This window comes from Eptesicus fuscus, chromosome 22, assembly GCF_027574615.1.
Source record: "Eptesicus fuscus isolate TK198812 chromosome 22, DD_ASM_mEF_20220401, whole genome shotgun sequence".
Lineage (NCBI taxonomy): Eukaryota > Metazoa > Chordata > Mammalia > Chiroptera > Vespertilionidae > Eptesicus > Eptesicus fuscus.
The window spans coordinates 9644446-9651953 of record NC_072494.1 but is presented as its reverse complement, the minus strand read 5'-3'; the positions used below and the strand labels follow the sequence as shown (position 1 = coordinate 9651953).

The 7508-nt window shown below is 41.3% G+C and overlaps 1 long non-coding RNA gene across 1 annotated transcript; it reads left to right on the top strand.

Moving 5' to 3' along the window:
• The first annotated feature begins 581 nt into the window (after positions 1-581).
• On the top strand, positions 582-2666 carry LOC114233620 (uncharacterized). The gene is made up of 3 exons (XR_008555142.1): positions 582-770; positions 1269-1379; positions 1735-2666. It is a non-coding gene; the product is annotated as an uncharacterized LOC114233620 (long non-coding RNA).
• Positions 2667-7508: the final 4842 nt, after the last annotated feature.

Sequence of the window (7508 nt, the reverse complement as noted above, 5' to 3'; positions counted from 1 at the left end):
TCACATTTTTAACTTTTGAAACTTTTTCTTTGACATCGTGATGTGTAGGAGTGAAAAAAAATTATAAATTAATATATGATCTACAGCCGAAACCGGTTTGGCTCAGTGGATAGAGCGTCGGTCTGGGGACTGAAAGGTCCCAGGTTCGATTCCGGTCAAGGGCATGTACATTGGTTGCGGGCACATCCCCAGTGGGGGGTGTGCAGGAGGCAGCTGGTCGATGTTTCTCTCTCATCGATGTTTCTCTCTCATCGATGTTTCTCTCTCATCGATGTTTCTAGCTCTCTATCCCTCTCCCTTCCTCTCTGTGGAAAATCAATAAAATATATTTTTAAAAAAAACAACAACAACAAAATATATATGATCTACAGATAAATTAATAAATTAAGTATTAGGTAAAAACTGGGTTATTTCATCTTACTCCCTAAAAGTGTATTTATTTTTAGTGGGCCCAAGTATAAAGGAGTTGGTTATTGTGAGAACAGGAAGTACAACCCGGAGCGTGTCAGGATGAGGTCTGATGGTTGCTAGAGGCTAGGTATGCAGTGCTAAGGAGTTTGAACTTTTTCCTACAGGTGATGGGAACCGCTGACGTGCCATAAGCTGGAGGAGTGTGATTTTTAAAGATGATTTGACCGCAGTGGGAAATACGTACAGCACCAGTTGCAACACTGTTGTAATGGCCCAGGCAGGCCTCAGACCCAGTGAGGGCGTGAGGGCTTAAACCAGAACAGTGATACCGGGGATGGAGAAATAAAGTCAAATTTAAGGTAAAAATTGATAGTGACTGCATTTTGCAGAGGCAAGAGAGTAATGAAGAACGACTCCTAGGTTTCTGGCTTCAATGCCTGGGAGAATGGAAGTACTATTAACTGAGACAGGGAACATAGAAAGTGGAATAAGTTGGTGGTGATAGGTTGGGGGGCCTATGACTGGAATAATGGGACTGAGAGGTGTTCCTTTTATTTTTTTAAAAAATGTTTGAGGTGTTGCTTTTTTATTTTTATTTTTTAAATAGATTTTTATTGATTTCAGAGAGGAAGGGAGAGGGAGGAGAGAGAGAGATAGAAACATCAGTGATGAGGGAGAATTACCTATTGGCTGCCTCCTGCACGCCCACAACCCAGGTATGTGCCCTTGACTGGAATAGAACCCGGGACCCTTCAGTCTGCAGGCTGAAACTCTATCCACTGAGACAAACGGGCAGGGCGAAGGGTTGCTTTTTTAAATGGTCACTACCCCTTTAAGATCCTGCCCTTCCCTCTTAGCCCACCCAGGCCCAGCTGGATTTCCATGCCCCAATTTACTGTCATGGCCAGAGCTCCTGAGCATGCGCTGAAGGAAGAGCTGGACTAACCAACGCTCTCTTGGGGCTCAAGGTATTGCATCTGTGGCTCTCAGCAAAGAGCTCCATTTTGAGAGCATATTTTCCCCATCTAACCATTCTTTTCTCATTTTTTCTCTTTCTTAAGTCTTTGCTACCATAATTTTCCAGTACCTGTCTCTTTTATAACTCAAGAGTAATGAACATCTGGGATTTTTTAAATAGTAAAAAATTACAACACAATGTTTAGAATAGGGTATCTTATCCAATACACAGTTTTGGGGCTATGAGAGGAAAAAAGGTTAGCTTAACTTGGTGAGTTACATAAAGCTCTGAAGCAGTCATAATCATTATAGTTTTATCATAAAACCTGCACACCTAACCACTGTGTCCTGTCTTTTGCTTCACAGGTAATGTGTGTCCCAGAAGTGTACTGAAACTTGCTGTGAGAGATAATAGACTTCGTGTATATTAAGCGTTATATCAGATCCTTTGGGAATCAGTGTTGAACACCAGCCTAAATGTACCTGGAGTTACTGTCTTTTTAAGAAATCTGAAGAATGTTGTTCCTTCTGCAGGAACCTTCATGCTGAGATGACCCTATATTGTTAGTATGTCACAGCGAGATGCCTTAATGAAGATAGTCAGAGTGCAGATAACTGCCAGCATTACGTTGATATAAACACAGCAAATACAAAGGGAATGATCAGATCACAAGGAAGCCAGATTCTGTGGGTAGATTTCTGGGAGGAAGGAACAAGAAGACAAAGGGAGGAGAAGCAAAAAGAAAATGGACTTAGCAGTGAGATGGACGTGTCTCCATCATCTTGCCGCTCAAAGCAACACCCATCATTCAAAAACCATCCTTAAGTTGGTGAAATATATATATATTAAAACAGATCTAAGTTTAAAGCGGAGATCTCAAACCTTAGCAATAAAACAAAAGAATATGAATAGAGGTAGGTCTAAACTTCAGGAGTTACAGTGGGGAGATATGAAATATGGGGGAAATTAAGTATGTTTGAGTTTAGACGGTAAAGTGTTTTGTTTGCTAAAAGTCCAAATGTACATGTTGTCCCAAGAGGCACGGAGCTTAGATAATAGGACATTCATATAATTCAACAAATTCATTCCTGAGTGCCAACTTTAATGAAAATGTCAGTGTTGTTGTTGCTGTTATTGCTGGCATTTCTTATATGGGAGAGTTGTACAACTATGTAATACAGGCCAAAGTGGTGAATTTACTATATTCAGGGATCAATACATTGAGGCTGTGATTTGATGGGGTGGATGAAAATGTGCTTTGTAGAAGGACAAATGCCTCATCGCTCCCTATAATTAAAATCTGGATGCTTCTCGAACTGCCTGAACCTCTTCAGTTGGTTAAGTATTGCACAAAGATGATGGTAACCTGAATATCAAGAGTCTTAGCTCCAAATGGGCTGTATAAATTAAAACCAGCAATCCACATTGCTTTCAGAAAATAGGAAGCCAAAGTCGATTTCAGAGAATCAAGTTTGCTACACTTGACCTACTCAGTCTCAGAAAGAGAGGTCGCCAATCCTTAACCATTCTGAAACTCCTAAGTATTAAAATTCATTCAACCAAGGCTTGCTGAGCAGCTAGCTCTACTGGGCATTGTTTTACAGCATTAAACGGGCAAGGCCTCTCCCAGTCCCTGGTGGTGCTTGCATTCCAGAGAAAACTTTCTTCTTGGCCAAAATACTGGGTGGGTTGGGTGGGGCGAGAGCCAGGAGGAGGAGGAGGAGTTGTTGACTATGGAAATTACATGCTTGCTGCTCTGTTATCTGATCATGAAATCAACCCCAAGTCAACACATAACAGCATGAACTAAGTAGATTAGATTATAAAGGAGTCTTTATCATCCATTAAGTCTTCTAAGGGGTCTTGTCCCTGTGTTTATGGGCAGTAAGAAGAATGTAGCCAAATCTTGTCTCCCAAAAGTGAAAGCTACTTAGTAGAAAGTTACATGAATGCACAAATTCACAAAGAGAATGTGCATGATTTTCAGAACCAAATGAATCCCTAAGGTACTGGCACACAGCTATTTGAGCCAAAAGATCATATTACATTTTAAACCATATAAACTCATCTTCTTCTTCAGTCTTCATTTGCATGAGAACAGAGTCTTATTCTCAGCCAAACGAGCAAATCAAATCCTCCTGTCAATTTTCTGTTCCAGCACAAGATTGTGAATATTCTGTTCCATTTTCCTCTCCCACCGGGCTGAGATTCTTCCTTTAACCTCTGTTAGTCACAGGACCTTTTGCCAATCTAATGAAAGCTAATGGTTTATCTCGGGAAAATGAGGGTGCTGGAGAGGGTGCCCTCATACCCATAGACATTCTTAATGTCATTTTTTAAAAATCGCTCAGCCCAACTCCCACATTATAAAAATGATAGATTAAGGCTACAGGAGGTTAGATGGTATATTTACTGAAAGTCACACAGTTGGCAGAACAACACGTAAAACCAAGTTCTCAGAAGTGTGGGAGCTTTTTGTTTGTTTCTTTGGTTGGTTGGTTGGTCTTACAATCTGAAACCACTCTCAGGTATAGGGCTGCCTCTGAACCTTTTTTTTAATCTGGAAATACTAATATAAAACAACATTATCTTTGTAACACACTTGTGCTCTGATTCCTTTGTAAACAGAGTAAATAGGTCAGTTGTAGGGTGGGGCTTTCGCTGAGGAGGCACTTCCTGTCTCCAAGCCAGGACTCCAGTTGGGATATGTAGTAACTCAGCAACGTGGCTACAAGCACAGACCCATGAAGAAAGAGTTCTCATCTGTTGTGTTTGAGGCCAAAGAATGGACTAGTCTAACTTTCCTTTGTGGATTGTTCCTTTCTCAACAGCCATTCTGCTTTTGACCTGAAAAACAGCCACGGAGCTCCTGCCCCGTCAGGCATATTTCTTGTTGGTCTGTGAGAGGGTAGCATATGGCTAATTACAGTTTACACCTTCTGAAATGCTCTAAGGATCCACTAAAGGCTGTTTTGTCTCTCTGGTTTACTGTTCTAGCACTTTTTGCAGACAGAGCAGTAAATGGTTGTGTGTTTTTGTTCTTTTTTTGTTGTTTTTTGGGTTGTTTTTTTTTTTTTTAGGTCCCTTTTAATTTCAGATGATGATGGAGAGGATGATCTGTGTGGGCTGCTAATGGATTCTCAGCCTGGTCTGTTCAATGACCGTGTTCCTGATGTGTCATTGTCATCACCGTGTCCTGGTGACCAGCTTTCCTTTTCTTCCCTCTCCCTCCCATGGGAGACATGTTTATGGAGGACAAAATGAAGCACTAAGGTAAGTGAAAGAAGAGATTTTCAGAGCAAAATGTCTATGGCATAAAATGCATTCGTACACATGAGAATAAAGATATTTGAGTCATTCTGTGTTTATGTTTTTATTTTTAAAACATACCCTGTTTATTTCCAACTCTGTGTGGTTTTGTGAGATAAAAATGTGCTCTCTTGCAAGGAGATGGGTGTCTCTTGAAACAACATATAATGGAAAGATTTTTCATTAATTTAGTTTTTAATTTGTTGGGTATTAAAATATAGCTGGTAACGAGACATCACTTAAGCAGGGAAGTTTTCTATTTAGTGAGTGGCTTGCACAGGGAGTAGATGTTCTGACCCAGATGTTCTATTTGAAGCTGGATGGAGCTCTCTACTGTCCCTGCCAACAGGTGACCAGCTGGCACCAAATATAAGCATGACAGCTTGGGGCACTCAACTGAGACCCACGTTTCTATTTTCCTTCATTCAGGGAATAGCTAAAAACACGATCTCCAATTCTCTTACTGGCATGGGGCAGTGCAGAAATAAATGAGTTTTCAGTTAACGATTCTAAGTAAAAATAGGTCCAATCATCTATAATTTTAACATTTAAAGTTGGTAGTAGTGTTTTAGAAACTAAGGTAATGTATGGACTAAAATTTTGTGAGCCCCATAAGTTCTTTACCATATGAACAAACTTAAAAAGCTAATAATATGGGAGATTTCAAATTTGAAAATTCAGTCTTGAGACCAGTCAGTGTAAGCAGGTTGAACATAAGGGAGACCTATACCTCCCTGAGGGGGATGCGGAGCTAGGTGAGAAGACCCAGGCCTTCTCCTTAGACCCTACATTACTTGCTTTGACTGAGACTCAGCATAGCTATGATAGAGACTCACAAATATTTCCTATGCGTGCCTGAACTTTAATGCTTTTAATTAACATTGCTTTTATAGTTTTAAGGGTTCCTTAAAAAGTACCCTTAAAGGATGGTTAAAAGGAGAGGGGGAAAGATACTATGGCCAGCAATTATGAGAGGTCTGCCAAAATAAGGCTCAGACTGTTAGACCTTAGAGTCAGATGGGCCAACAGGCAGATGGACCTGACATTCCAATCTGTTCTCAACCTGGTCATCCCTCAGCCTTAGCCTGCTGCTCTGTCCTCAGACATTTCCACCAACAATGTCAGTGTGGGGCAGAAAGGCATCTGGAATTCTGTCACAGTCATGCCTTCCTCCTGCTACCCCAGCACCTGTCAAGGTCACGTTAGGATTATACATAATGTATAATGTTCCCAAGACAATTCTAAAATACGTCCATACAGGGAAACAAACGTACAAAGTTGCATGAAACAATCTTTTACAGAAAAGAGGCTGCAGGACTGGCTATAGCTTTTTGGGGATTAGTGGGGGGGAAAGAACTTTACTATGATTGCTTATCATTTCTTTTTTTACATCTTCCACTTCTCATCGTATTCATTTTTTCCTTTAAATACATGAGCATAATTATAATAACTTTTGAAGTCTTTGTCTGCTAATCTGCTAACTCTGGTATCTCTTCATTTCTGGGTTATTTCTGTTGACTGATTTTTTTCTTGGTTATGGGTAGCAACTTCCTGCTTCCCATCTATAATAATAAAAGCATAATATGCTAATTAGACCAGACAACCTTCCCAAGGAAGGGAGGAAGCTGGGGCTGCGAGGGAAGCCCGGGGAGCTGGAGGGAAGCCGGGAGAAGGAAGGCCTACTCTTGCACGAATTTCGTGCATTGGGGCTCTAGTATATAATAATTTATTATCGAATGCTAGAAATGGTGAGTTTTCATTATTGAGCACCAGATTTTGTTGTCTTAATGGGAGAGTGTTAGGCTTTGTTCTAGCAGGCGGTTAATTTATTTGTGCATCCACTTGACCTTTGAAGCTTGTTCTTAAGCTTTGTTGAGGTGGGTTTGGCGTAGTCTTTACCTGAGGACTAGCTGAGTCTTCTGCACAGGCATGGCTCCAAGAGCCTTGAGCCTGCTCCAGGTGCTCACAGTAGACTCGTCACATTTGCCTTTTCTATATCCTGGGGTTGCTTTCTGAGATCACCAGTGACTTTCCCATCCAAAGGAACTTTTCAGTGCTCATCTTCCTTGATCTGTTGGTGGCATTTAACAGTGTTAACCACCCCACCTTCTTGAAACAGTCTCTTCTGAGATGTCTGTCTCTGGACATTCTCCTTATTTTCCTCTTACTTTCATGGCTGTTTTGCTGGTTCTCCTTCCACCCTTTGAATATTCCTTGAGCTTTTTTTTCCATCTTCTAATTTTAGTCTATAGTCTCTGTTACTCTAGGGCATCTCATGCTGTCCCATTGCTTCCGCTACCATCTATTTACACTGAAAAAAACACGTGTGTGCATGTACCACTCAATCCCAGACCTCTTCCAAGCTCAGACTCCTCCATTCCCAGCCACTTCTTCAATGTCTCTTCTTGGATACTTTGAACACATCAGGTTCTAAAGAGACCTCATGAATCCAGCCCATTGCCTCCTACCTGCTCCTCTCCCAAGGTTCCTGACTCATTGAAAGGCACAATCCAGTTTCTCATGTAAAAAAATCTAGGAGTCATTCTTGAAGCCTCACTCCCGATGAATCTGAATCATCCCATACAATTATTTTTTCTTTTAAATGTCGCCGGTTTGTGTCTCCAAGATCTCAGTTGGTCCTGCACTCCAAGCATGGTTCTAGAGAGGAAGAGAGGCCCGGGACATGCTGAGGTAGCAGAGCTGAGACAGCCTCGGAGTGTGGCCCGCAGCCAGAATGCTTTGGAAGAAGCAGAACATTTTCTAGATCCTTGGAGAACAGTTTAGATAGGAATCGGGGAACCTGAGGAGGTGTCAAGGTAGGACATAGGGC